This window comes from Sipha flava, unplaced genomic scaffold (assembly GCF_003268045.1).
Source record: "Sipha flava isolate LNK unplaced genomic scaffold, YSA_version1 299_pilon_pilon, whole genome shotgun sequence".
Taxonomy (NCBI): Eukaryota; Metazoa; Arthropoda; class Insecta; order Hemiptera; family Aphididae; genus Sipha; species Sipha flava.
In genome coordinates this window covers 1,276,931-1,297,538 of record NW_020272971.1, presented here as the reverse complement: position 1 = coordinate 1,297,538, position 20,608 = coordinate 1,276,931, and the positions used below count along the sequence as shown (strand labels likewise).

The following is a 20,608-nucleotide window of genomic DNA, read 5'->3' as shown; positions in this document are numbered from 1 at the left end:
GCGATTGCCGTTCGTCGGTTCCGCAGTCCATTTCAATCGGTCGATCCGTTCTGAATCCACACAGGCCAACGTCCAAAGCTTTCGCCTGGCTCTGGCCGTCCCAAAGTTTTTCGAGGCCAGGGGCAAATTAATTTGATGGCCCTTCAACCATAATAATAAGATATGATAAATAAAATACTCACCGAGAATAACAAAACTCTTGCAAACGTATTTTTCCAAACCTTAACTAATCTAGCTCATTTAAACTCATGTACTGCACATTACATAGTTACATAATATAAATGAATATTGTTCATATTATTTGTAATTTAATCGCTCAATGTAATCGGACAAATTGCTAATTTAATCGCCGACACGCAACGTGTAAAATTGCTCAGTGTAATCGAGGCTTTGTTTATTACATTATTATACATCAAGACTTTATGGGGCCCCTTAAAAAATATTTCAACAATAGGTCCTGGGGCAAATTGGTTCCGTTGCCCCTCCCCTCTCTAAACGGCCCTGCGCTTAGTGGTTGATATGTGGGCGCGTTTATGATACCGGTACCTATGGTAGTTACTACTTGCGCGGTCGAGAATCTGACTCAAACTCGGTAACAATGATCAAAAAACAAAACGGTTACAAAAGTACGTTTACGAACAGTGGCGTGAATCGGGGCCGATTTCTAGTGGTCCGGAGGCACATCCTCATCTTATAACTTCCAACACACCAATTTTCCAACTTCCTGAATAATATCCTTTCCAACGGACCATGTATTCTCCGATATATTTCTTTAAAAATTAACACATTTTGAGTTATTTTAGCTTTAATATTATATAATATCAATAAAAAAAACAATCAAAATTTTTTTTTTAGTTTTCTGGTTTCGTTGACTCTTGAAAATAATATTATAAATATAAAAATTTCAATGATCTTCTGATGTTGCAAGTGCCACATTTGCACCACCCAGTTTAGGCCACTGTTTACGAACGTATTCGATTTTTGAATTTTTACGGTAAACATAAAAAACGAATTATATATAAACAATAATAGTTTTCATTCTGTAGCAGTCGCAATTTTACGGCTCAAATTTATATTTAAAATACGATCTTTAGACCACACAATATAACATTTTTACAATACTTAAGGAGTATTTTAGTTTAAAAATAGTAATAATCCACGTTCAATTCGTATTTAAAATAGCTTGCAAGTTATCTGAATGTAATGTTTTTGTTAAAAATTTTAATGGAAAACTATTATGTTTTTGTTGCAAATTGAATATATTACGTAGAACATATGCTGCATCAACGTTTACACGCATTAGTACAAGATAATGTCGTTAATCAAAAAACAAAAATTATATAAAAGCATTGTGCATTATTTGAATAAATTATCAATCGACCGACCGTTAAGTCGTGATTTATTAATTTATTCGTTAGGTCTTGATGAATGGAGGATGCTACTTAAAGTCTAAGAGTTTATTGAAAACATAAAATCGTCATACTCCAAAGTGTAAAGTACGTACGAAATATACAAATGTGTACATTATACGTATTATTTTATGCACATTACTCGCTGCGTGTGCGTGAATGTATATAGCGAAGGAAAATCGAATTTTTGGGCACGACCGCGGCGATGGCAAACGTCAGGTAACTCTATTAAAATATTGTTAAATCAAATTTACATTTTGTTTCCATGAATATTTGCCAGGGCTGCGATACTGCCTTATGCTGTAATACTGTTGAATCGAATTCCGGATCCTTTTATGCGTCCAATATAATATCTACATTGCCATTGGTCGACCTAACGAAACCATTTATTACGGAAGAAGTGGTAACGTTTTAAAGAAGGGAGGGGAAAAAAATCTCTACATCCTTACCGTACAGCTCGCAGCGTAATCAATCCGATTATGTTATTATGTTAACTGAGACCGGAAAATTGCGTCTTTCCGGACGGTTCAAGAGGCCCGGATACTGGAAACCGACTAGAGGATTATTTAGCTTTTAAATGCATCATAACCGGCTTACATTAACGGGCGGCCAATAATATAACGGTACGGGTTCACAGTAGCTCATTCGTCGGGATCTCCGTCGAAATAAATCATCTAATTCGCTCCGACAGAGCCGTTTTGATCAACGTCGAATGTTTTCGTCTTTACCGGAATGAATAATAACGAGACTGATATCAATATCTTATCTTTTTGTGTATGACTGCATGCAATGCTATGCGAGATGTCTGTCTTGTTCGAAAATAGAATATTATGTATTATACGAATGAGAATAATTATCAAGTCGAAAAATTTATATGTCTACGGTGTATGACTGTCTAAGTATATTGCATTAAGAATTATTCATCTCGATTTGACGACTTCGGATCGATGCGGCGTAATTTTTTCCCATTATTTTTGCAATCTCGAAAAAATGTTCTTCCCCACAAAAAAAAACACACACACAGCAAGATGTTTGTCTCTTCGGTTGGAAATCGAAACATTGACAAATGGCATACCTATATAGATAATTTTTATTCTTATACATTGTAATATGCAGATTATGTTACAAAAATAATCATTAAACGGGTCGGGAATTAAAAGTTACAATTTATTTGGCAACAAAAATCGTTTACGTTCGATACTTTCCATTGATTTGCTGACGTTAATATCACATAATATAATGTCCATGTATTCCACGGATCGGTATGATATACGAAAACGATTTTCCACGGACGTATTGTATTGTCACGTTGTCAGCAACAAAGTAACAAAACCTAACAAAAGAAGATCAATGGGTTTTTTGCTAAATACATATTTTAAAGGACCGAATTTAAATTTTGACAATTTAAGTCGTATCAGCAGGTATACAGTTTATTTTCTCGTCGGGTAACATTGTATAATATCTCGAATGAGCGCATACGTAATAATAATGGTTTATATAATGCACCGAAGACCTTTGGACGGAAACGTGCGAGCAAGAAGAATATACATCGATAAACATTCTGATCATATTTCAACGTGAACGCGGGCCGTGACTCAAATGGTTAGATCACGAGAGAGAGCTGGATGTAATTTTACCATATATTTACGAAAAACTATTGACGACCGATCAAATAAATGGAGATTTGTCGACCACTCAAATTCGCTATTTTTGCGTTCAAACAAGCTTCGGTTGATATATCCACTTGCACATGGTACACTAGCTTTAGTTAATATTTCAATATTTCGAAGGATAGATAATCACATAAGGAATTTTCCATACAGTCCCATCGTATTTGAACAAGTACATGTAAGCAAACATTTTATTTTTATTTTAAAACGTCAATTGCTGCGATGACAATTGTATAACAATACATATTGTATAAAATAATATCACTCATGGTTTAATTGTACAGATGTAAAACTGTACGAATTATTTAGACGTTTTTATGTAAAGTTTTTTCAAAAAATATTTTTACTAGGAAGATCGGAGGATCTTGAACTAAATGTTACATTAAATCAGCAGAGAATAAAAACCGTCGTACAAGTCAATCACAAGTTTCACAAAGCCCATCTAAACGCAAGTTTAGTTATTATCTAATACAGCAATTAAAACAATTTGCTTGTGAAACGAGGTATAATCGTTTATCGAATTTCTAACATGTAAAAAGTTGTGTAACGGCAACAATATATTCTTATACACGTTATTAAGATCGAACATTACCACGTTAAAGAACAATGGAATTTCTGGGCCTTACGTTCGCGAACCTTCCATAACGTTGTGACGTTATTCAAAAGCCGTTGTCACGCATGAACACACGAGAAGTTGATCTGATCGACGTCGTCTTAGGGACCATCAGCACCGAACATGAAGTTCATAACCGACCGAGGCACGGACGCAGGTCCCGGTTAACTCCGTTGGTGGTTTGACTATTTTTACCGCGTTGGTCCCGACAGCCACCGAAGTAGGTACCTCAAACTTGGGGGTGACCATAGATGCAACTAGAGAGGCGTAATTGGCTTTTTAGCACCCCTGAGTTCAAATGTAGCACTCATGTTTTTGTTTTCAGATCTACAAAACATATAGTAATTACAGTTAAATACCATTTAATTTTATTTTTAGCAGTTACAGCACCCCAATAATTGGGCTCTAGTTGCGCCCATAGGGGTAGTCGGTTTGGCGTGCAGCGGAGCTACCCCCTCGAGTTGTATCGGCTAGACCAGTGACTTCCCAAATTTTTCGGCACTTGGCGCCCTTTTTGATCTAAAATTTTTCCAGGGCGCCCTTCCCCAAGTCATAGCACGACTAATCGTAAGGAAAATTTAGACCAGATAGTATTTCATGATGGCGCGGCGCCCTTGTATAGACATCGAAGCGCACACTTTGGGAACCACTGGACCAGGTATTGAGTTGACGTTGTTGGGTCAAGCCCCTGCTCCCTTCTCACCAAGGACGGGCTACCTGAGCCGCCTAGCGGTGGACCGATTGGAAAAAGACCGGGTTTTCAACGATTTCGAACGATTTCCGACGGTCGCTCGGACGGACAGCGCGGCAACGACCCTTTGTAAATACACGCGAATCGAACGAATTACTCCCGTAAAGGTTTGGTACGGAAAGTTCGACAATTGTAACGACGAACCGTCAAACAGAAAACCGCTCGAACGTCGCGTGCGAATAATATTCCGTACTGCGTTCCTTGCGCGGGCGCGCACGCACGGGTGCACCGTGGACGAACGACACCGGGACGGGTGTGCGCGCACGAGCGGTTCGTTTTCACGACGGTCGAGAAGAGAACGGAGAAAAGCTCTCGATCCGAGAACCCCGACGGCAGCCTGACGATCCGCGTGCTGCACGCAAGACACTTTCATTAAGTCGATGAACTCAATCCGGTCGATTGCAATGGGTCCGTCCAGAGATTTCACGGTCCTTCGCCGTTCATCCCCGTAGCGCGCGCACCTCGGACCGTAACATCCGACCCGTGAAGCCCGTGTTAGCTCGCACATGTCACGCGCACACGAGTTTTCAGACCGTCGATCAATTCCCGGCGGAACGTGTGCGCCGCCGGACGTATTATATCAAGTCGTCGCACGGTCGATTAGGCGTGCCGGCGTCGAGTGGTCGCCGCGGAGATGAAATTAATTTCCGCGGGCTTACCGCCGATCCTGTTCGTCCGTCCACGAGCCCGTCACCCTACACGCGCACCTGCGCGCGAATAACGCAAATGCGCGGGTAGTTAGCGCACATGGTCGTTTCGGCCGCCGCTAATAATAATGACAACGAATCGATAAACGGCAATCGGTTCGTATCGCCCCGCCGCGTTGTACACGATGCCCCCGAACACCGTCGATTGGTTTCGCTGCGGGATCAACAAGCTGATCCGTGGATCGTGCGGTCGTCGTCGAACAACCGAAAGTTGTGTATGGCCTTCGACCATATCCAACGGATTTATTTTGAATGTAAATTAATTATTCGTTTTCGTTCGGATACTACGTACGTAACGCTATAATGCTGGTCCACGCGTTGACTTACTTTGACTTGTTTTGATTCCGAATAACACAAATGAATACATTTGTTTTTATCGACAAGTAATGATTTATTGCGCTTAACTATGTGGTTTTACCATTTTTTTTTTTTTTTGTGTGTGTCTGTGTACGATTGTGTAACGATTTTGGCAGAAAAACTGCTCATCGTTACCATTCGAAGTTTCTGATAAAAAATGTTTTATGGTTGGTACCTTCGACGAGTAATTTTACGATATGTCATAAGATTTTTTTTTTTTTTTAGTATATTAATATATACTTAGTTGAAAATTTCTTGTTTTATTAGCATTTTTCGAAAATTTCTAACATTTTGGTTCGACAAAAAGTCATAACATTATCATACAAAGTTTCTCTTGTGTGTTCAATTAGTGTGTGTGTATATATATATATATATAAAATATATTACTGATTAATGAAAAATATATCGAGCTAAATTTAAAAAACAAAATAGAGTACTTTAATATTACATTTTAATTAAATAATACGTCATTAAAATCTGTTACTTTTATGGTGTACATATTTTTTATTCAAAGTTTGAAAATTAGAATCAACGTTTTTCATGATTTTCTTTGTAACCAGAAAAAATTTTACTAGAAAGTCATAAAACAAAAAAGTTTTACTAGTGTTACAAAATTAAATTTCAACGAAATTTAATGTTTTTACGAGTATATTAAGCGGTATTAGTTATTTAGTTATTATCTTAAAAATAGCACAACAATTTGAAACATTTACTGAGTCCTAAGAGTTTTAAAGACAACATTGTTTTGAAATATTTTAATGAAATTTTTGGTGTTTAGAAAGCACTTGAAATTTTAAATTTTCCTAAATTTTAAATGTCTTTTTTTACAAAAGGTAGATATTTCAACCTATCTTACCAAGAAATTTGTTTCAACGATCTTTGGAAATGTAATTGTTTTCTTTCACTCAAGTTTTTTTTCGAAAGCAACGGTGAATTGTTCTCATGCTTAAAATACCAATACGACAATGCTGTTCACCCGTCCATTTGGCGTCTCGTCCTTTTCGAATCGAACATTATTTCTAACATTACGTTCCTCGGAAAAATCGGGTCACACACGTCGACTGTCGATAAAATCTAAACACGTGCAAAACGATCTGATGGAATATTGAAAAAGTGCTGTGTGTGTATGGCGGCGGTGGTGGTGAGACGCACCCTGTTTACGTATATATATATATATGTTGTGTGCGGTCCGTGTGGGGCGAGAGGGCGAAATTGCCGGATTGTCGGCCGAGACGAATTAATCGAAGAATTCGAACGGACGGCGGTGTACACAGCGGAATTCCGGTTGATTGGTAAGGAGAGCTGATTGTCAACCACGCGCGCGGCCGAGGGCGGCAAAGGATTATTATGAAATGCGCGAGCGCGTGTCGTTCGACCCCATCGTCGTCGTCGTCGTCGTCGTCGTCGCCGTCGCCATGTTGGACCGGCCGAGCTATTTAAACTATTCGCACCCGCTCATTGCGGCCCACTCGCGTGCCTCGCGGGACTGAACCGCTCGCGGGCACCGTAAGCCGAACCATACACGCTCGAAGTTTCCGAGGCGCGAAATATCCGTCCGTTATTAGCAATCGTATAACTGCCGGTTTACGTCGACATTTCCTCTTCCCGGCGCAAGGGTGCTCCGAATGAGTTACGAGGCATTTCGATAAGCCACCCGCACCCCGTAATGGGTTATTGGTGGGCAAATATTTTTCAATTTAACACCCGACGCCCTTTTAATGCACCACCACTACCGCCGTTATCATCATTATTAGTCGATCATCGCCGATGTTTTTCCTCCACCGCCCTCCGACCACTGAAGAGGGCCGGCAGCCGGCCGGGGTTGCTGCTGCAAATAATACGTTCTGCTACAATCGAAGGGTTCGTTGCGAACATCGGACAAGTCCACTTTTAGATGTTCTTTATGAGACGAAAGAACTGTATACTATTGAAACTAAGATTTCATAAACTGAATCAAATCTTCGATAACGGTATACATTTACATGCTTAAAAACTAACTTAATCTTATCTTTCCAATAAATGACCTTTAAGATTTTGAAAATATGTTTGAACTTTTCAAAACATCGATTAACCTGCGTTTTGGGGTTTAATATAAGAAAAAAATGATGTTTTTAACTTTTTAAGTAAATCGAATTTACTATATTCTCCTAAAAGTTTGTAAGTATGTTAAAAAAATCTTTATTATATTATATTGTAAATCATTTAAATAAAACACTTGTGGTTATAATCATAAATTTATGGTCATATCACATATTTGTAGCCAATAATAACTAAGCAGATGTCATACTATAATTAATAAGTATGTAAACTATAACAATAAAAACAAGATGATCAGGTGTAGTAACAAATTTATTTGAAGATAAATAACCAGTATGCTTTAAATTTGATGTAACTATGTTATTTTTTATTGAGTTATGAAATATTAATTTCCGAAAACCAATAGTAGCTCACAAAATATTGTAAATAATTTTAATCAAAATAAAATGTGTTATAATAATTAAACTTCTTCATTATTGATCTTTATATGATTCGTACTACAATATGTCACTATCGCAGTGAAGCCATATGTTTACTGCAAAAATTAAAATCAAAAACGTATTTTTAAGTGGAAAAAATTGTATTATTGCTTAATCTTTGTTAAATAAAGATTCAACTATAATTTTATAATATTTTATTTATTTTTCTGTATTTTAAGATCTTAAATATGTACTAAGTACGTATAAATATTATTTTAAAATTAGTAGTAGAATAATCTCTTTGAGATCAACCATAAAATATTTTATTTTTATTAACTTGTCATGTAAGTAACTTTTTAAAAATTAACTTTCTCATTTGCAATCGAATATTGAAATTGAGTCTTTAATGTTTTGTTTTTAAAAAAGAACTTCTATTATTTTTTAAAATATATTTTCTATTAAAACTTTTAAATTTTTTTTTCTCTTTTTAGATTCTGAGTGGAGCGAGGATGCTATTGGTTATACAATGATGGGTATTCTTATTATAATTATTTTTTATTATTATTACTATTATTATTAATATTGTTCTAACAAATTTAGAAGTTTTTATATGATCTGATTAGATTGGATAACAATTTTTAAATATTTTTTACCATTTTAACTATGGAACTTATGTAATTATATCACATAATATGCATATTACAAACCTCACATTTTTATGTCCTAGGAACTCTATATCCTCTATAGCAGCTTAAATTGCTATATAGATTCCTTGAATTTCCTCTCATGACATCAATAACAAAATAATTACAATACGTATTGTTCACTGCTGTTAACTTTCTTTCAAAATGTATTCTACATAATGATAAAACTATTTTATTCGACATTTAAACTCGTTAATAAAATCAATTAATGGCGGACAAAAAAATAAAACGACATGATAGTTGCAATATTTTAAACTCGAAGAAAATTAATAAAATAAAAAAGTATAATTTAACAATTAAAATATGTGTTTTATCTACACTACATTATTGCGTAGCTAATTATATTTAACAGTCTTGGACAAATAATACGTGGTGATTTTTACCGGAGGCATCGAAATAATCGTAACGATCATACGAACGTTGTACTGACAGTAAATTTGTAAATCGAAATCGATTTGAACGGCAATACCTCCGGTAGAAATTTCAACGCGTTGTTACGCGGTACCGTCGCCTCTTCGAAGCTTTGAAGATAACCGTGAGGACCGCGTGCGCGCATGATTATCACATCGGATCCGTAGTAATTCACCTCTGGGGATCGTCTCGCGCCCGCGTTAGAACACGGGGAAAAAAATGCGTGCACGTATTTTATAATTATTGTACAACACGTGTAAACGTCGTACAACAAACGCACACGTATCCCGGCCTCATCGACATGGGATTCCGTCAACCCGACGGCAACAAAAAGAACGATACAAAAGAGATAGAGAGAAAGAGAGAGAGAGAGAGAGATCTTTCTACACAACAAACCGCCCGTTTTACACGAGCGCTGCGCAGCATCTGTTCGTTTGGGCGACGCATTCACACGGCCAATCTATTTGGCTCGCAACGATACACGTTACACCCGAGAGCTCGACGATGAACTCCCTGCGGACCAGTCGTTTAACACTCCATCGGATTTCGCACACCGCGCGTGTATCGGAAACGTTGCGCGTTCGGCTCATCGACATAAGTGGTGGACAACAACGGACTCGTAATTGAATTTCCGAAATTCCCTCTAGATCGTCCTCGTGTTCCACCCCCTTACCAACCTTGGCGCGCACCTCTCCGCGGATACGAAACGACCGGCCCCGCCGCGAGAAACGTTCGGTTAACTCGTCCCCGGAGATTCGACGTCGCGCCGAGTAGGTTTGCACACACTTAGCGAGTTGTACAACGTACAAATTATACGCGCGCGCGTGATGTATTGCGTTTTGACGATGCCGTGTAACCGCGTGGACTTGCCAGCTAACGTTTTCCAAACGACGATCGCGATTTTTTTTTTCTTTCCATTTCAACGCGTACGGACGATCTCGACTCGTTATCGTTATACGTGCGTACGCACGCAAGCAGGGCCGTCCCGAAGATGAAAATCAATGGGGGATGAATAATATGAAAAATGCTGACTACAATTTTTTTACTCGATGTGTATAGTATAATTAACTATAATATATGTAGTCGTATTTTTACTTTTTAACATGTATATATATATACGTCAGTGTCGCACGTTCTTAAAATTGACAGTTTAATTTTATACGTATTTAATAATATTTTATATTGTATTATAAGTAGTTATATAAATTTTATTCGCGTGTATACTGTATTGCGAAATATGTAATATTTGTTTTCCGTAAGTAAAATTAGGTCCTTCTAGGCTATAATGAAACAAGTCCGACTGCCGACTGGTGTTCTCGTTGGGGGGTAAAACACCCCCCCCCCCCCAAGACCCCCCTTCAGGGCGGCTCTGGCTACGCGTGCGTACACAGTTACCATTACTGCTGCCCGCTGACCTCCGCGTGGTGTACGGAAAACGAAAGACAAAACTGATGACGGGTTGAAACAATTATCATCATTGTGTAGTGATATTTTTCGAGAAATAACACGTCACACGATTATTCGTATGGTTTGTGGTCCCGAGGTAAACAATAAAGGGCCGAAGGTGTGAAGTGAAGAAAACATGTTGTCAACGTGCCTATTGTAAACGTAGACCTTATCGAATTTACAGAGACGTTATAGTCGTCGTTTCCCTCCTCTCTCGGTCGCACGCTCTTTTTTTTTTCTTCCAAAACATAATAAACGCTTTTCAATTATAGCATGTGCAATACGTAGGAAGAGTTGTAGTTCAAAAACCGTATTGTCATTGTTTTTTCACATGTGACGTACGCACGCTGAAAACCATTCACGAGGAAAACGAAAAAACTCTGTACGTACATAAATATACATACGAGTGTATATATTGAACAGTGTGGGCAGAATGTTTATGGTGTTTGGGGTTTGTTAAAACGGATAAGGCATAAACGTTGTCTGCTGTGTACGGTGTCACACGTAGGCACACACAAACGCGTTGATGAGTTCTTAAAACTAGATTCGAATCGAACCGTTTTTATTCGTATAAATACACGCACAAGTCGGAGTGCGCCAGTACGCTTTATGTGCGTCGTGTTAAGTTAATAATGGAATTGACGTGATCACCTTTTTCTTTCTCATTAAGGTTCCTAATGTATAATTTACATTTTTCGAAATGCCATTCAATTCACGAACAATCTAGTATCTGTATTTGAATTACGAAATAAAATTGTAATTTTTCGTGATTGTATATTGTTTTTGTAGACTTCCTCTTTGAACTCGTCTTTCGTTTATATATATATATATATATATATATAAATCATCGGTTGTATTTTCAGTGTCTCGTATTATTATTAATTAATTATACGGTTCACCCGGAACCGGGTTTAACGTTTTGCGAGTTAATATACAAATAGTTGACAGGCCTAGATAATAATAATAACAATAATAACCAAAACGTGTGGCGAGGAAAAAGGGTTAGAGACCTGAACATTTCGTTCCCGTTCGCACTTAGCTTGTAAATATTTATGCAGACAATTGTTCTCATTTTGTATAATAGCAACAGACAGGTGGATGTTATTATCGTTGGTTATTATTGCCAACACAACAAATGTTTGGCCGTCCGTTCTAGACTTAATGCGATTAAAAACGAATTGTACATAATCAAAATTTTCCCTTCGAACATTAGACGTTAAACATACGAGTACTCGTGTTACAAAAGTGGCAATTACTTTTTATCTGATGCTTAAATTCGGTGTTTGGGGTTTCATTTCAACGCGTCATCAGATTTACAAGGTTCGTGCTTAACAAAAAACAATCTCACACATGTCATAACGCGGAACCCGATGTGATATATTGTTTTCCTATTATCCGATATTGTTTAGTTTATTTATTTATTTTTTCATAGTCGATGATTTACTTTTCCTTTTACATCTGCAAGACGTCAGTGAAATGGAATTTTCTATCGGACCCGTTTATCAAAACACTCGAAACGTAATGCAGGGCGAAAAAACTCATCGTTTCCGTTTAAAATAACACATGCGCCGCATAGCGCACTCCGTCAAATTTAAAAAACATTTTTCTTCCCATTTTTACAGACTTAGGACTGTTTGTAACAAAAAATTCTACAGATACGGTTAAAATTTTTTTTTTTAATATTTTATAGTTTAATAACGTAGGGGTATAATATAATATGAATAGTTTGTGTATAATTAAATAAATATAAGTAATGACAAAAAATAACATTTTTATATTGGTAAAAATGTATAGTGTAAGCATTTAGTAAAAACATATCTAGTGTTATATCTGTGTTTAATTGTAACAACTGCGTTTGATCTCCAATTTCTTTTTCTTTTGTATCATTTTTTTTATTAATCACACGAACACTTTTAATTTTTATATAGGTTTTGTATTGTACAAAATGTTTATAAATTAGTAAATGTTTGGACAGGCTGAATAAAACATATCATCGATTTTTGAATGAAAGGATTCACAACTGTTGGTGGTGCTCACCAATGAATATGTGAACGAGGTCCACACCAATAAGGCATAAGCGTGAAAGTAACATATATTTCAATGCCTCGCGGCATAATTTCCGTTGTGTCTGGACGGTTGATTTTATATTTCATTCAAAATAATCCTCGGACTCGGTTCGTCCATTATTAGTTTCCTGACTCCGGACTGGATTAGTATTTAATATTTTTTTCCGTTCAGCTATAGAGTACTCGATTAGTGTACAACGGCGGTTTTTAAACGCGCACGGCAACTTGCGGGCGGTCGTGCGCCGCAGGTCCTGGTAACGTTTTTTTTTTTTTTAAAACTTTTATCGCAAATCGCGTCGGGCCTCTGGAAATCCGTCAACGACTTCCAACGGGTTACCGATCACGGGGTAACACCGGGTACGTGTACCTGAAGGGTGTTAAGGGTGCGGTTAAGTGGTGAGTAGTACGCGCAGTACGTAGTCGTACACAACGCAATACGTGTAGGTGCACGCTGTCGATTGAGCGATCTTTATCCGCACATCAATATCTTAACGCGTATTTCGGGTAACAATAAAAACCGGGGAAACGATGTGCCCGGAACAACGGAACATCTGCTGCTGCGTGCGTGCGTTTAGCGTGCGCGTGTGCGTGCAAGTGAAGGGTTAGAGGTGGTTAAGAATAGGAAGAATGGTGAAACGTGACAGGGAACTGACAAAATGTTGGCAACAATGAACAGTCGGTTGCACGCGACGCCCACGGGTTTTTTTTCTCTTTTTTTCGTACTACCGAAAAATAAAAGCGCTGCTGCGGCGGCGGTATAACAACACATAATAACGTTTATTTTATTTACTTACTATTATTATTATTATTATACGTGTACGGGCCAGGTAAAACCTAAACGTACACCGTTTTGCGGGACAAAAACGGTTTTTATTGGTCCCAACATCGGTGGGCGGAATATTTTGATTAGCGACCTGTCAACGGCGGCGGCGGGCGGACAATGTGACTACGACTGAAAATTGAAAGGGGTTAGTTAAAGTTACACCTTTTCCGCGGGATTATATTCACATATAATGCATGTACATTTATATATATATATATATATATGTAGACCCGTGTACTTACTTGGTGCGTGTGTTCAGTAATAATATAATGGGCGCGCGCGTGTATTATGTTTTATTATAATACACTCGAAAATCGGTATTTAACGCACCCTCCCTCTTCCCCTACGCGGCCTATAGACGACCCGGGGGCGACGGATGTGCCATACTCATTATATGTATAAAACGTGACTATAACGTTATAATATACTGCAAGTAGGCATAGGTATGTGTGCGTGTGTATGTGCGTATTGATTGCCGGTGGTAGAATTGTACGAAAACACGAACTCGAGCACCGCGTCAGGTATCCGCTGCCAAAATAACATTGTAAACTTAACAAATTTTGCCTTCTTCGGGGGCGAAACATTTTTCTTGAAAAGTATTTATTGAACCTTAGTAATGAAAAGAGTGGAATTTTTGAAGGTGGTCAGTAGCGCTTGCGAAAATTCCTACGCTAATAATTAAAAAAATATAAAAAATATATGTATTTATCAAAGCGATTTATCAAAGCCACCTGCATTGTTGTTTTGTTATGAATGAATTTATCGTGAAATACGTCGTGGAAATACACTTTTCTCTGCAGCTATTGGAATTGAAATTATGATATTTATCAATATTATTATGTGTAATCACGGTGATCTATGCGTACTGAAGAAAAATAAATAAGATTTGTATGTGGTACACACCTCGACCCCCGAAATTACGCCTCTGCGTGGACATTGATAGCATCTATAGCTAGCCATGAATTGCCATTTACACAAGACTACTACTTTCCATGTTTCTAAATTAGAAAATGAAAGTTAACAACATTCATAATTATGTCTCATTAATACAAAATAATTACTCGCCAAATGAAACAAACCGTGTTCCGATTTCTAACTAAGGTTTATTTTATTAATAATATGACCGTTATTTTTAGTCCTTTGCATAGTTTTACTTTCAAATATTTTTTATCACATTTTTTTCGTCAAGCCATTCGAGTTCAAACGTGTCCACGTTAAATAAAAAAATTCATGGCAAAACAAACTAGTATACCATAATACGTACAGTGAGTGACGTTTCGGTTAGATAATACGATGTGGTATAGATTAGTACAACTTCAAGCGATATTTATTCACCGATGATTAAACAATCTTCGTTGAAAGCGACTTCATCTCTGATACCCTAGAACGTCATATTCGAAGGTGGTGACATTTTTTGCGACTCGGACGCGTTACCACGTTTCTGGTCATAGTACGGAACCTACGCGACGGGGGTGGGGGACTACTCACGAATACGTTAAAATATTATTATTCCTAGAGACGCGAGAGTTGTAAAAAAAAAAAAATAATAAATAAAGAATAAAAGAAATCGACGCGGTCGCGGGACAAGTCGTCGTCATATCCATATCATAATCGTTAACTAGTTCCGTTCCAAAACGATGATCAATTTACAATGTACACAACAGTATATATATACATTTTTCTTACGGCCGAAGCCATTGCACGCATTTAAACCGCTGATCGCGTGAAAACCTTTGAGATGTTGAAGAAATGCGTCTGGATCAGCGGCGTAGCTTCAAAATTTGGACCCGGGAGCGAATTTTTCAACGAACTCCCTCCCTCATCCAGATGTAAATATTAAGAATATCTAAGGCTACATTCATCTTACTATCATTTTTTTTAATATTATTGCATATATTATTAAATAGTAAATACACATCTTATTATTTTAGAATAATTTAATCGTTAATAAATATTTATTATTAATTTAATACTTAATATTATCGATGTACAACAAAATCAGTAAATAGTTACCGTTATAATGAATAACAATTAAGACTATAAACTTAAAATATTTTTCTGGAATCCTTATTAAGTAAGTTTTCCTAAAGTAAAAATGAAATCTGATATGTTAATTTTTTTGACAATTTTCTTTTCTATTGACAGTACAGCAAAACTTGACAAACGAATTTGGGAAATTGTATTTCGAAGATAGTTTTTAATTATTTAAAGTTTTGTAAAACTTTCTTTCTGTACTTGCCACCGTTACTGGTATCGACTTATCTGGGTGTTAAACGAACCCGAATAGTGCACAGATACGTGTTGCCGCGGCGTGACGGTGCGCTAGGATGCGGCCCGATATGACGTGTTGGTCGCCCCTGAAATATTTCGTCTTTTTTTTTTTTATTCCCGCGTAGTACCTATACGTTTCCTTCGACCCCGTAATCCCAAGACGACCTATTCGGAACGGTAAACATTTTTATGGAATCGTCGAGATTATGTGCGGTCAGGGCCGGTGAGAACTTTTGAGGACCCCGGGGCTCCCTTTACTTGCACTTGTTTGACTAAGATATACATACTGCTTGTACATACTCGTATTTTAGTTTAATAAAAATATTGTATAAAAGGCCAAGATGACGGACACTCTAGGACGTATGGACCCCGGGGCTCTAGCCCTCCCTGCCCCAACCTCTTGCTGGTCCTGCATGTGGTTATCATTAATCGCTCGTTTTCGGCATCGGAACCCTATTACCGGTTTTGACCTAGAGCGTTGGACAGATCAACGATTGTAAACATTTTAATTAATTTACATAATCAATATAAAAACGCATACCTCGCACTGCTGCATTGTAATCATGTAATTAGCACTGATCATTTGCCATACGAAATGATTGGTGCGGAAAACGCCACAGAAAAACACTATGCCGCAAACGTTACAAACGTTAAAAAAAAATTACGGAACAGCAAAACCGACAATGATTATTAATCAGACTGCAGTAACGTAGGAATTAGTGCTCTGCACGGTCCGTTATTTTAAGAGCCAGACCGGACTTCAAATTTTACCAGGGGACCGAAGTCGGACCAGACCACACTTAAACGTTAATCAAAGACCAAAATTGGACCGAACCAACGGCTTCATATTATTTTTAGACCGAACCGAACTAGTAATTAAATAACATTAAATAAAGTAGACCATGAACCGGACTTTCGGTTCGATCTTAAAACATTTTGGACCGTTTATGGACCGGTCTGTAAGGTTCAGTCTGTATTAGCCCAAACCGTATCATATGATGCGTTTAGTATTACACTGGACCGAAATACCCGACTTTATTAATAAATATTTACCTAAAGTTGTAGATTTTTTTTCGTTTTATTTGTTTACATAACAATATCTGTATTTAGATTTTAAGTATCATGATTGGAACCGGTCTGAGACCGGACCGGATTGAAAATAATGCATTTAATCTGAGGACTGGACCACACTACTCCTAAAAATTATTGAACCAGGCAAAACCGACGATTCAATAGTTTTTGTATTTTAGGACCGTACTAGACCGGACCACGGTTCGATCCGGTCCGGACTAATTAAAGCCGAACCATGCAGAGCACTAGTAGGAATGTATCATTTCCATCGATCGCCATAATAAAATGGTATTGCTACACAAGAAAATGCATCGTTAACAGGGTTAGTAGTTTAAACGGGTATCAGCTTTATGTCAAATCGCACGTATTTATCACTTGGACCCGAGATTCACGGTTTTCGTTATTGTAGCGTTATTTATTTATAGTACCTTGGTCATGGTATAAAATTCGTCAATTCACATTTATACAAGTAACATTTTTTTTTTCGATCTGCTCAATTTTAGAGAAATACAAAGATTTTCCATTTGTCATTACTCTCATTGTATTCATCCCAATTATTGAAAACAATGCTTTGATTGTTTTTTTTTTCATCGAAACATTGTGAAAAAGAGCATTTTACGAGTTTGTTTCATTTCAAATATCTTTCGATGGGTTGCATAAAAATCACACTTCAACACAATGCCCAAAGTTTAATTATCTAAATTAAATTATTCCATAGAAACACGCGAAAACCTGTAACAAGATGTATCTATTAAATACGCTTTTTGAGAATGAAAAAAGCCAATGGTCACATTAATCATTTTTTACTTTAAATTCTTATGATTATTTCCATTGGATTTTCAAAACATTTTTTCACCGTGTTATTCTCGTATTTCGATAATTTAATGAAATTCAATTAGGTACCTATACATTTTACATTTATATTATTTCCGTGTACTTTAAACCACCGGTAATGCCCATTAATCGAATTGCATTCATTTTGAAACACATTTCTCGTCTTTATGACATTTTTCTGCGTCGTATGCTTTAAGATAATCGATTTTCCATCGCGATATAAATCATCACGACGCATTCAGTCCGTAGGTCACATTGTTTAGTGATATATGAGCTTAGTGATATGTTTTGTAACATATTCAGCTGACGGCTATCACGATTACCTTGTTCTTCGTACAGCATTCACACTGCAATAATTAATTACATTATCGGCCGCTATTTAAACTTCAACAGTAATTGGTTTCCAGGACGGACACGATAAAAAAAAAATTTAAGCGAAAACATAATTGTAATAATCCTACTTTCGGCAGCGGCGTGTAAGCTGCTCTCCCCGGAGTATTCGTCAACTCGGCCGGGTCCCGCGGGATTTGAAAAACATTATTTTCGAACCGTCGTACTACTATTTTGGAACCCTCTACCGTGAAACTGGCGTACCATCAATTTGCCGCGCGACGCGGTATTATATTATTCAATTTATCACGAGTGGATTTATTACGCGATTAATAAATCGATATACGAGTGGATATCGGGAACATACGTTTGAAAACCCAAAACAATTCGCACACACGCTGAACAAAATGCAACGAAATGTTATCCAAAGTCGGGGGTTGACGAGAAAACAAAAAATTTATAATTTCTTCCGCTCTGCGATGTAATGTGACCGGTTTTCGAGTACGTATGTAAATTCACTGTAATCTAGTTTGCGATTTAATGTCGCTCGTCAATGATTACGTTTTGCTCATCGAGTGTTAATTAATTTAAAACGCGGTTGTAGTACCATAACACGTTGCGGTTTCCCGTTTAAATGAGCTTATCGTCGACTTTTAATTGTATACTCTAATATTTTGATTTATTTTATGTCGTTTTCGCGCAATTTCGTTGTTTAAAGAAATGCAGTCATTGACAACAACATTATACTCAAACCTTTTGCTCCTAATTTTTTGTGACTTTTTTTTCTCTTAAATTGCAGAACCACCAAGGATTTCTTCGCGTGTGCTTACATATTTTTTCCATAAATAATATTTAAATTACATGCACGAATAATACAGTTCTTCTGCACCACACTGCACGCACACTGTTTTTAGAACGAAAATATAAAATAACGCCCGTCTTTTAGAGCGTCCCGCGTCCTAGGGTATAAAAATAATCTTTCTTAATGCATCGTTGTATCATTGTTCCGTTAAAATACGAAAAATACACTGTTCCGACCTCTGTTAGATGGGTGATAGTGATCAAAAATGTTGGCGCAGCGATTCCAAACTGGACATTTTCACACCTGCACTACCGACGTGGGACCGTGTCGTGTTCATTGCGACATGCGCGCCGGTTGTTTTCGTATTTAGGTTAATCTAAAAGATGTCATTTTTGCGCGAGCGGTAAACAACATTTCACTGCGAAATAACTTAATAAACACTTATATTATCATCGCGTTTACGACGGCTGTTGTTTTACGACTTGCTTCTAAATAATTTAATAATTCCTTATTCCGCTCGGTACTTCATATGGACCGTTGTTATTGTCATTGTTAATACCGACCGGGAATTTAATGCGTTCAGATTAGCATACGGTGGCTTAACCGTTTTCGTGCGACATTCGGTCGTACGGTTGCTGGGACCGCGGTGCACCCTTTTGCGCGAGGGCCGCCGAGGTATTTCGGCTGCGAATAAAACCGGACCGACCGGAGTCGATCACGACGACGGCGTAGTGACTCATCACTACGACACGGTCGCAAGGGATGAAAGTTGAACGGCACGTGGAAACGTTACGATAACAATACGTTCCGTTTTTTTCGTACGTTTACGGTCAACGTTATTGGGTACCCGAAGGCCGCGGTTCGCCCGTGACATTACCGCGTCCGGATCACGTCTAGTACAAATAAATTATTAGAAATCTAATGTAACCGCTAACGAGCTGAACCGGTCGTATTTCGCATGCACGCGCAATACGTTCCTGTTTACATAATAATACATTTATGTATACAGTATGTCAATTTATAGAATAACGGATTTCGGTTATTAACGATGACAACACGTGTGCGGTGAACAAACAACGTGGGGACTACAGAGAGTATTATTATTTTATCACCTGTTCCCCGCGACAGCAACACACGCCCAGCCGTGCCCCGTACGAAACGATTGATAAGTCGTTCGACGTTGCTCGTGTGCAACGTAACGCGCCCCCGTACGTGATCGACAAGAAAAACGTTTAACCGCGTTCCGTTCGACATTTTTGGAAACAGTAGGAAACGAGCGCGTACATATATTCACACCCTCCCCTGTTCGTAATGTGTTCCATGGAAATCCGTCGGGAAAAAAAACCACGAACCGCAGTGACCAGTGATCCCTCGATCCGACCGAGGATCGTAGGGGCCGATCCCTGCGGTCGCATTTGGTAGTGCGAACACACGTTGTTTAGCCCTAGAGGAGAGCAAGCGATGCGATCGCACCGGGTCCCACGCTAGTACGAGGCCCCACAAATCATGTACTACGAGTATCACTTTATCGATAAATAAAAATTAATACAGTGCCAGTACGCAAATCGCAACCCATGTGATTTTCTCAGGAAACGGGTTTACGAAAATTAACGATAATTAAGACGGTACCAATTACGCATAGCTTTGAAGTATTGTAAAATTGTTTATCGTCGACGACGGTTCGAAATATAGTTGCAGTATATATTTAGTTGTATACCAACCCGAACAATCATAGATTTCCGTAAACAATTAATAAATTTATTTATCTAAATACGGGGCCCTGAAGACCGTCGGTCCGGCACTGGTCGTTCGGTGCGCACAGGGACGCGCCTCGCGTTTGTCGACGTTCGTCCGTTGATGGTACAGGAAGAGGTCCCGAACGCATTG

General features: G+C 37.9%; 1 protein-coding gene across 1 annotated transcript in view; it reads left to right on the top strand.

Annotated features, from left to right (window-relative positions):
• The window catches only part of LOC112685960 (visual system homeobox 1-like), a 192,608-nt gene that overhangs the window by 123,199 nt on the left and 48,801 nt on the right, over window positions 1–20,608 (top strand). The window lies entirely within an intron of this gene.